The following is a 10,781-nucleotide window of genomic DNA, read 5'->3' as shown; positions in this document are numbered from 1 at the left end:
AGTTAAGTTCGCACGTTCCTCTTCTCGGCGGGCCGGGGTTCGCTGGTTCGGATCCCGGGTGCGGACATGGCACTGCTTGGCAGCCATGCTGTGGGGGGCGTCCCACGTATAAACTAGAGGAAGATAGGCACGGATGTTAGCTCGGAGCCAGGCTTCCTCAGCAAAAAGAGGAGGACTGGCAGTAGTTAGCTGAGGGCTAACCTTCCTCCAAAAAAAAATAATAATAATAATATTCACCTTTCCATGGCTATTCAACGTAGCATTTCCACCATGCCCACTGAAGCATACTCTATTTTTGTAGTTCCTTTTTTGGCAGAAGGTGAGGGGAGAGTTGGTTTCCTGATACCAGTCTCTGCTTGTCTGGACAGCCCTCAGTAGCCCTGAACCAGACACTGTTTGAGCTCACTGTGGGTTATTCCAGATGCTTTCCCATTCTCCTGTTAAGTCATGACTCTCAGTTGGCACCGAGGCACTCAAGTCTACCGAGAGAAACAGAAATCAAACACAAAATTATCGCTCTGGATTTGCGTTCATGTAGACATAATAAATTAGAGCTAATTAGCAATTACGGTAAGTTCTTCTGTGGTTGTGAGGCTTAATGGAAGAATTCAAGAGAACAGAAAGGATTCTTGAGAGTGCTTATTAATTCAAACAAACATTAGGCTGAGAATTTCACATGAGAATAAAACTCAGGATGGAAATAACAAAAATACAATTAAAAACATTTTCAGAGAGTTGCAAGATAACTGAAAATGATAATGAACATTTACCTGTATATCAGAACTTTCCCTATATCATCCTCACTCATAGCCCTGTAAGGGACATTCTTTCGTGCCCGTTTTACAGATGAGGGAATTGAGCACAGAGTGGTTAAAAAATTTGCCAGAGGACACACAACCGTCAAGCAGGTAGAGCCACGTCCCTGGTATCTTCTCCAAAACGCTGTGAAGCTTTCCTTACATTACAAGTTTTGTTCTACAAAAACATATTGCTCGGGGCCAGCCCGGGGGTGTAGTGGTTAAGTTCATGCACTCTGCTTTTGTGGCCCGGGGTTCACAGGTTCAGATGCGAGGCATGGACCTAGGCACCGCTCGTCAAGCCACGCTGTGGCAGCATCCTACGTACAAAATAGAGGAAGACTGGCACAGATGTTAGCTCAGGTCCAATCTTCCTCAAGCAAAAAGAGGAAGATTGGCAACAGATGTTAGCTCAGAGCCAATCTTCTTCACCAAAAAACAAAACAAAAAACTTGACCTTTCCAGGTGAAACTAGCAATAAAAACAGTCATCTTGTACATTTAAAACAAAATATCTCTAATAAAAGAATGTGTTATCACTAGATTAAAAAAGCAAGTACCTGATTCTTTTTTTTTTTTTTGGTGGTAAAAAATACAAAACGTGAGGTTTACCCTCTTAAATTTACTGACTCCTCATGTTATGCTACGTGGTCTTCCCATAGTTTTCTAGGGCAGCATTGTCCAATGGAAACATAATGGGACTCACATACATGATTCTAAATTTTCTGCTAACCACTTGAAAAAATAAAAAGTAAAATTAATTTTAAGAGCAGATTTTATTTAATCCAATTTCCAACATATCATTTCAACATGCAGTCAGTATAAAATTTATTACTGAGATATTTTACACTGTTTGTTTCTGTAAAAGTCTTTGAGATCCAGTGTGTATTTTATATTTACTGCACATTTTCATTTGGATGTTTGATTTTCATTGGAAATATTTAATGTGTGTTTAGAGTTCATAAAACTTATAGTTAAAAAATTATTCTATACTTATTTAAAGGTTTCTCATAACTGAATATAATGTTGGTTTTTAAATTTAATGAATTTAAATTAGAGGAAATTAGAATTTCAGTTCCTTGCCCTTATCAACCGCCCCAGAAGATGTTCTAGCTAGTCAACATGTATCTGTGGATTGAGTGAGTGGAAATCAGGTGGTTTGGGAATGAATCGTCAGATTCAACAAACAGGAAAATTCACACCCAAGGAATTATAGATTAAAAAGCAAATCTATAGGGGCTGGCCCCATGGTCTAGTGGTTAAGTTCAGTGCATTCCTCTTTGGCGGCCTGGGTTGTTGGGTTCGGATCTTGGGCGTGGACCTACACTGCTCATCAGTCATGCTGTGGTGGCAACCCACATATAAAGTGGGGGAAGATTGGCACAGATGTTAGCTCAGGGCTAATCTTCCTCAGCAAAAGAAACAAAAAAGAAAAGGAAAAAGAGAAATCTATAGATAATAAAAGATATGATAGTTTATTATAGAAAATTTAGGAAATACTGATAAATGGAAAAGGACAATTAAAATTAGTGTACCCTGAGCTAACTCTGTTAATATTTTTCTGCATATGCCTTTAAAATCTCTTTTTCTTCTGCGTAGATGTATATGGATGTGGGTTTTTAATGCTAGTTCCTTTTTTTTTCTCACTATAGTTACATTTCTCATGTAACTCATATAATCTCATAATTATTTTCTTAGGACAAATTCACAGAAGAAGACTTACTGAGCCAAAGGGTTTGCAATTTCCCAGGGCTTTTGATATCTGCTACCAAATTGCCTTTCAGAAAGCTTGTACCAATTTGCTCCATAGGGATTCAGTGTCATAAATGTGGTGAAATCGGAGGTGCTCAATCCCCACCAATAATTTAGTCCCAGGAGAAATTTTGGGGGGGTAGAGGTGGGGTCGGTAAAACTTTTGTTTTCCTTCCTCCCTGCTCTATGCTGGACCCTCAGCCCACAGGGGTGGAGAGAAAATGGTTTGGAGAAATACTAAATAAAGAGATGAACTAATCTGTCTGTGGTGATTTCAGTCTAATTAGGAGGTGACAATGTACAGAAAACAGGGGAAGAAGGGGCAGCCTTCACAGATGTGCACTTACACACCTGGGAGGCACACCTCTTCTCTCTTAGGTGCCAAAGTGTAGCAAGGACCTTTCCAGGACCCTTCCAAGGCCCTTTATATCAGAGCAAGTTGGGGGTGGGAGGTCAGACAAGGGAGGGTGGGGCATGTTGGGGGGGGTCCCCATTGATGAGGGGTGGGCAGAGCATGGGAGGCTGGGGGCTGCATGCCCACCCAGGCCTTGGCTCCAGCCTGTCGTGCATCCCAGGGGCTGTTCTTTAAAGCTCTTGGCTGCATCTGAATAAATACGCTTGGGGTGGGGGGGGGGGTCCATTCACAAACTGGAACAACCACCATCCTTCCTACAAAGAACAGCAAACACATTCTCTGGGTGGCGACATAAGCCGAGTTTTTAAAAGTGAGAGAGAGACACAGAGGCAGTAGTAATGGGGCCCCTCACCTGGGCGGCACAGCTCTTCAGTCTGCAAACGGGCAGGTCACCCATCACCCGGCACCCTCCAAGCAGCGGCACATCCCGAGAATCTGGTCTTATATTCACTGTGAAGTGAGATTGTTCATTTAAACTAAGAAGAAAACAAAGCAATTTCATCTGTCAGAATCCTGCATTCGAATGCAACTCACCCCTGAGCCCCACACACAAAGTATCTCTTATTTGAGAACCAAGTTACGAAAAAGTGTGTTTCTACCATACCTTATGCACAAAATTAAATTACAGAGGAATTAAATCTAAATGATCTTTAAAGAGTGCCAGATGAAAATATAGGAGAATCATTTTATCGTCTTTGTCTGGGGAAGGATTTCCTAAATAAGGCTCAAATCCTGAAGCTATAAAGGAAATTATTAACAGAAAAGACTTCATAAAAATGAGAAAGTTCTGCATAGGGGAAGACATCAAAAACAAAGTTAAAATACAAGAGTGAGACAGGAAGAAAATGCTTAGAGCATCGTAAATCCTTCATCATCTCGGCCCCATCCTCACTCCCAGCTCATGACCTTGCTTCCTACCCACTGAGAAAACTGAAGCATCAGAGATAATCCACAGATTTCTACGAGGAGGTTCCCCTCCCCCAACACGTGCTCATACTCTCTTCCCTCTTGTTACTACAGATGAGCCGGCCAGCTCCTCCGAATCTTCCACTTGGAAGCTAGACCCCATGCCTTTTCCTCCCTCGTGACACGGCTCCAGCATCTCCCTTTGCGTATCTCCAGACAGAACTCTCTCTCAACTGAAACACCCAGCTGCCCACTTGACATTTCCATTTGGATGTTTTGGGGGCATCTCAAGTTCAGCATGTCCCAAACTGAACTCCTGATCTTCCCCCCAAAACCTATTTCCCTTATAATCCTTTCCATCTCAGTTGATGGCAACTCCATCCTTCTCATTGCTCAGGTCCCCAGTTGGAGTCTACTAAGGTCTTTCTTTTACACTGCACTCCCTATTGGTAAGGAAATCCTTTTGAGTCCTCATTTAAAATAAATGCAGGATTTGACCACTTCCTGTCACCTCCACAGCTACCACGCTGGTCTGAGCCACCACCCCTCAGTTGGATTATGGTATTAGCCTCAGAGCTGCTCTCTTGCTTTTGCTTGGGCTCTTCAGCACAGCATCCAAAGCGATCCTTTCAAAACATAAATGTCACCTTTCTAAAAATCCTTCAAAGTCACCCCTTTCACCCAGAGTAAGAACCAAAGTCCTTCAGTGGCCTATCCCCTTCCTGACTTCTCTCTCCCTTGCTTACTCTACTCCTGGCTGCACTGGCCCCGCTGCTGCTCCTTATTTGTGCCAGACACTCTCCACTCTAGGGCCTTTGCACTGGCTGTTCCCTACAGCTGGAAAACCCTTACCCCAGATATCCACGTGGCCAACTTCCTTACCTCCTTCAGGTCTTTGCTCAAGTGTCGTCTTTTCAATAAGGGCCATCCTAACTGCACTATTTAAAATTGCAACCCATTCCATTAACGGCTCTCCGGATCCTCCCTGATCTACATTTAAAGCATCTATGACATTCTAAAATACTGTATAATTCACTTATTTTTTATATTTATTATTTTTTACTGTCTTCTCCCATTAGAATTTAAATAAAATAGGTCATTATTTCTAATGGTCAAAGTCCCTGAGTCTTGAAAGTCATAAATTCGTGCTCTTAACGGTTGCATTATCCAGATATGGCTTCTTGGGACAGACTTGCCACCTTCTTTCTCTCTTCTTCAGCTTTTTTGGTGTGTCCCCGACTCCCTAACTGCGCTCACATCTCTTACTGCAGCTCCCAGCGCCCCTTGCTCCAGTCGCCAGAGTTCAAACACATTCCCATTGGTCACCCCTCTTTCCCAGGCCCTGGGGACCTCCCCATCCTTCTCCACTTGCAGAGCCCTGCTTAGGTAGGACACTGGTCAGAGGCATGGAGGGTAAGGAGAGGGCCAGCTGTTCTGCCCCAAGCTGGCATTTGATTTGGCTTTTCCATTTTGATTTTTACCTTCCAGTTGCTCATGAATATCATGGGCAAAAACATCTTCCCAAGACAAGAAGACACAGGAGTCTGAGTTCTCAACCATGGCATCCAGAGGAGAGAAATATGCCCACAGTTGGTGGGAACTAGGCAGGGTCAGAATAGGGACACTCTTTAAAGGGAGAGAAAAGCGTGGCACGTACAGCCACCTGGGATTTGTGGGCAGTCTTCTGCTTCCTCCAAACCTCTTCCCTCCCATCAGTGAAGCCCACTCTAGGGGGAGCCCACTCTCCAAGGAAGCAACCAGAGACCCCGGCATACCTGGGTTTTCTCAGAGCCCACATCAAGCGGCACTTGCTTCCAACCAGCCAAGTGGATGATGCCAGCCCAGCCCTCCGAGGACAGAAATTGTTCAACTCCAAGGCTTTCCAAGTTAAGCGCCTCTCTCTTCACAGAGCTGGGCCTTTCTTCCAGACATTCCGAGTCTTTTATCAGTTGGCTGAAACTTGCAGAGGGAAAATGGAGAAGTGATCAGTGAATGTCTCAATGGCGTGCTGCGGCCTCAGCTACTGCCAGGGTGGGGATGTGTGTGCCCTGGGGTTGGCGGTATCACTCAGGCATTGGTTTGTATTCTGGGCTCGCTCTTTGGCAAGAATAGGATGCTTGGAAAATTGCTTCAGTTCTTGAGAGCCCGGGATCCTCCAGCGCAGAAGGGAGGAAACGGCATGAAGATTTAATTGTTGAAAGCCTCTGTGTCTGAGCTTATTCACGGGTTATTCATCTACTCTCTGGCCAAATGTTACCAAGAACTCACTGTGTTGGAGAGATTCACTAGCTGCTTGAGTCTCTAAAGGTGCCTGGGAAGAGATGCAGTTCTGGACTTGAGGACAGTGTGACACTGAAGCAGGAGACTCCAGCCTGCAGAGTCTCTACTCTGCCCTGCAGGGCAACGAGCAGACTGGGCCCTGCTCTTCAGGTTCATAGAGGTCTAACAGGAGACTTGGGGGACCAGAGTTGAGCCTGGAGGGAGATCTCGGGAGAGCAGGTAGGCCCCTGTAGAGGCCCCCACATGGTCTCAAGAGAACGCTGGTCTGCTCTGCAGGAGGAACCACGTCCCATGAGACTTCTGGATGTCAGCCTTCCAGCAGGCTGTCCCCACTGCAGCGAGTCCACCTGTGTCCCCTGTCCCAGAGATGCTCTGCCCTTGGGAGAAGGTGGTCTTTATGAGCCAGCTCTGTTTGAGGGAAAACTAGCAAAGCCAGGCAGAGATTCTGAGAAGGAAGGGGATTTTGGTTAGCACGAGTCTCCGAAAGTTCAAGGAACGAACATTCAGAACTCGTTATTTTATCATACTGGGCAGCAGTTCCTACACATTTCACACTCAAAAGCAGGCTTGCTGGATTTAACTTTAGTTATCAGTAAAAGCCATAAAAGGCAGATGCAGTCACCCATTTTAAAAATTAAGGTCTACTTTATACCCAGTAAAACTCAGCCTTTTTCATGTGAGTGTAACCACCACCACAGTCAACGCATTAAATGATGCCCATCACTTCCCCAAATCCCCCAGTGCTGCTCCTTTGTAGCCAGGGCTAGCTCTAGAATTTTCAGGGTCCTATTCAAAATGTGGGGAAAAAGGCCAGTAAAGATAGTAAGGTACAATCTTTTTTATTTCTTCTGCAGTTTCTTTTGACTTGTCATGGTGATTTTTACTGGCTATTTAATGTTCTCACTAAAGAAAAGTTAAAATTTTACATTAGCATAAATTTTGTCATTCATTTTCATGCTGTATAATGCCTGTTTTAAATGCAAATAAATGTAAGAGCACACTGATATGTGGCATCAGTGAAATTATACAATTCGTATTTCGTAGCTCGTGCTGGCAGACGTATTTCGTTCTTACTATAATGATGGAAAACTGCACGAAACTAACTCGATAGTTTTTATTTTGCTTCTTGATACACACACTTTCTGCCAACACCCTACGGAGCCGGCAAGTCCTGTGACAGGCTTTCCTTGTACTTGCCTTGATTCTCACTGTGCTCTCATCACGTCGTGGATCTGAAGTTCTGTGCTCATGAGTCATCGTGAGCATTCTACATGGCTGCGGCAGCAAGGGCCGGTGTGGGGTAAGAATATTGTATGCATCCTCTCTGCACAGGGGCATACTCCATTGATCCACCAGTTCAGAGATAAAATGTTTAAAAGTTTCAAACAGCAACAACACAGGGTGAACCCGAGCTCAGGGATTCTCTGGGCATACAGCCCTCAGGCTCCTCGATCCTGAAGCTGGCCCTGTTTGCAGTCAGACCTCCCTCTGCCTCTAGCCTCTGGCCATCACTGATCTGTTTTCTGTCCCTACAGTTTTGCCATTTCAAGAATGCAACGTAAATGAATCACACAGTATATAACTTTCTAACTTTCGAGTCTGGCTCCTTTCATGTAGCATTTGCCTCTGAGGTTCATCTTTGTTGCAGCATATCAGCACTCCATTGTGTGGGTGTACACAGTTTATTTCTCCTCCCCGGTGGACGGACAGCCTTAATCTTAGCACTGAGGGGTGTGCCTGTTCTTTGAATTTTCAGGTTAATCAGAATTTTTTTTTTTTGAGGCAGATCTTGGTTGCAGCAGCCCGATCCAGTTCCTTTGACCATAAGCCCTCTCTCCTTTATGGCAATGGTAGGTGAGGAGGAAAATAACATGCAAGTGAAGCAAACAGTGAACTCCCAGCCCAGGAAGGTCTGGGAAGGAGTGGGGAAGGGTATACTACAGGAAAGATCATAAAACAAACAGGAAGAATGCGCGTTATGTATGAAAGGGTTACCTTGCTCATCATGCTCGAAGGAATGCCGACTTCTTACTTTTCCAGTTGAATTTGTTCTTAGAATAAATCCATAGATCTGAATCTACATTGGAGAGATTGGTCTACTCTAGCCCTATGCTTTAAAGAAAATTCTGGAAATCAGGAATGCAGACCCATCACTGCCCTGGCACCCTGAGCAGGCAGCGTTCAGAGCACTCCAGTTAGTTCTTGCTGGGCTGGCTCTCTGGGTCGTGTCTTACCTGGAGGGTTGGACCCACCCAGAACAGGAAGTAGCACAGAGAGTCATGCACCACGTCTAGAGCATTAAACAGGACTCAGTTGGCTGATGCATTAAGCTAAACCTGTTTAGGTGGCCTCGAGGGTTTAAAGATGTTGCTGAGGCTGTCAGCGGCTGTCGGCAGCCCCTCAGCTCTCGCGTTACTTTGCTCCACGGGCTTCCTCTTGCAAACCCCGTGGCTCTGCCTACTAGAGCATGCTTGGCATGTGTGCAGGGCTGGTCACACGTGGTGGCGGTTAGTCCTCAGTGAAATGATGGACAACTGTGGTGTGGTTTGTGCAGTCTCTCGGAGGCCCCCAGCGGGGCTGAGCTCCAGTTGCCCACAGCGGACATCTTCACACTCCCTGTGCTGCCTCTTTTCCCTGCTTTGTCTCACTTCCCCACTCCCTGGGATGACCTCCTAAAAGAACTATTTGCACTGGAATCTTTGTCTCCCGGACAGCTGAAGAGGTTAAGCTCCTACATAGGAGGCCAGTGTATTGTGACATCAGAGCCTTCTTTGTCTACCAGCCAGGTCTCTGCTCAGATGGCATCGTGGACACTCTTTATGAGAACCTACCTTGCAGTGCTGTAGCTGCCGTCTGCTTGTGCTTTGGCTCCTAAGCGCATGGTTAAGGAAATACTCAGCTTTCAGGGTTTTTGTTTGTTTTATCACGAGTGAAATTCCTGGCACAGAGCAGGGATCCAATGTCATTGCTGTTACTGTTGATGAAGATGAAATGGTGATCAAGACTAAAGAAGGTGAAGAAGACTAACGGTGATGAAGATAAAGATGACACTGGGAATGTATGATCCTAACCAGAGCTGGCGGAAGAAGCCACACTGAGCTCTTAGTCATCTCAGCATGTGCCTTGGAAGTTTTGTTTATTGGTATTTTCCCCCCTCGTGGGTTTTTTCTGAGCTGGCTGGGGAAGGGGTAGAGTTGTCAGCGTGGGTGTCCGCCTAAACACTCTTTAGGTCGTTTAGTCTATTTGTCTTTTGTCTCAGTTTACCAAAAGTCATCTCGCGGAAAGGAGGGGCTAGGGTCTGGTAAGTCGAAGGCTCCAGTGTGGGGGTTCCAGTCACGTGACATCTCCTGCTGCCCTCCCTGGGGGCCACTCCTGGCTAATGTATTACCCGCTTCGCGGTGAGCTATCACATGTCTACCTGCAGTCCCCTCCCGCCCGTCGGCTGGCTCCCTGCACTGCCTGAATTCCTCGTGGGGTCCTCCTCATCCTTTCAGGCACACTTCACTTGGTGGCAGCTTCACTTGGGCCAAGTCAGTGCTGTTTCCTGGGTTCGTGGATTGAAACTTATTTCTTCAGAGAGCAAGCCATCAACAATGAGCAGGCTGGTGACCAAAGGAGGCCTTCTTTACTGTGGGGTGTCTTCTGATGCAGCAGTGAGGGAGGGCAGGTAATTCTCTTCCTTCTCTCCCAGCCACAGCCCTCCCCCAGAACACCATACACCAAGGGGCAGCATGAGGCCTGGGTAAGAGCCTGGGGTCCAGCATCACACCTTCTGGGGGTACCATTTTCAGCTATGTGACCATAAGCAAGCTCCAAGTCTTGGTCTTCTCATTTATAAAAAGGGTAAAAACAATAGCCTCTGTTACACTGGAGTTTTTGTTTTAATTCTTTTGAAGAATAACATGCATAAGCATATACACTATAAGCATACTATTGTAAGCATGGGCCCTCTAGGACCAGTTTAACTGACCCCATCTTATCAACTGAGTAGTTAAGAGTGGTTTTTCGTGAACTGAGAAATGAGCCCTTGTCCAATTCAGGTCGGTTGAGATCACCAACCCATCAACCGGCCCTGTGCAAATGCCCAATAAGTGACCCTTTTGATGTCAAGGGGCTGAAACTTCCACCCTCAGATCGTACCAACACCACCATTTGTGAACATGCGTCCTATGAGGAGCCATGAAGCTTGACGATGCTTGTGCAGATCATTGATTACCTCACTTCTCCTCTCCAGTCATCTGTCTCCACACTTCAGACCGCCCTGCCCTTCATCCTATACATTTTACCCCAAGCCCTGGATCGGGGAGACAGATCCGAGAGCTTATACCTCCTGTCTCCTTGCAGATCGATCTCGCAATAAATCTGTATTCTTTTCTCAAAAGCTGATGCTGTAATAATTGGCTTTTTTATGTGCACCAGGTAGGAGCACTGCATGTTTGTGTGGTAACACAGTTGACATATTTTTACAAACTGAGCACACCCAGGTAACCAGCAATCAGATCAAGAACCAGAACATTCCTAAGACTTCTCATTCCCTCCCCCCCCGCTGTATAGGGTTGTTTTGAGGATAAATTAGCTAATGTTTGTAAAGTCCCTAGAACAGTATCTGGCATACAGTAATCACATTATCAC

General features: G+C 45.6%; 2 long non-coding RNA genes across 2 annotated transcripts; one reads left to right on the top strand and one right to left on the bottom strand.

Moving 5' to 3' along the window:
* Positions 1 to 237: 237 nt before the first annotated feature.
* Positions 238 to 8,847, bottom strand: LOC138919985 (uncharacterized). Its single transcript, XR_011430568.1, has 4 exons — positions 8,145 to 8,847; positions 5,645 to 5,828; positions 3,316 to 3,439; positions 238 to 479 (listed from the first exon to the last, which is right to left on the bottom strand). It is a non-coding gene; the product is annotated as an uncharacterized lncRNA (long non-coding RNA).
* Positions 8,848 to 8,894: 47 nt separating this feature from the next.
* LOC106782431 (uncharacterized) lies at positions 8,895 to 10,530 on the top strand. Its single transcript, XR_001379496.3, has 3 exons — positions 8,895 to 9,291; positions 9,644 to 9,816; positions 10,190 to 10,530. It is a non-coding gene; the product is annotated as an uncharacterized lncRNA (long non-coding RNA).
* The last annotated feature ends 251 nt before the right edge of the window (positions 10,531 to 10,781 follow it).

The sequence above is a fragment of the Equus caballus genome, chromosome 22, assembly GCF_041296265.1.
Source record: "Equus caballus isolate H_3958 breed thoroughbred chromosome 22, TB-T2T, whole genome shotgun sequence".
NCBI lineage: Eukaryota > Metazoa > Chordata > Mammalia > Perissodactyla > Equidae > Equus > Equus caballus.
The sequence above is the reverse complement of the archived record's forward strand: the minus strand, read 5'-3'. Positions and strand labels throughout refer to the sequence as shown.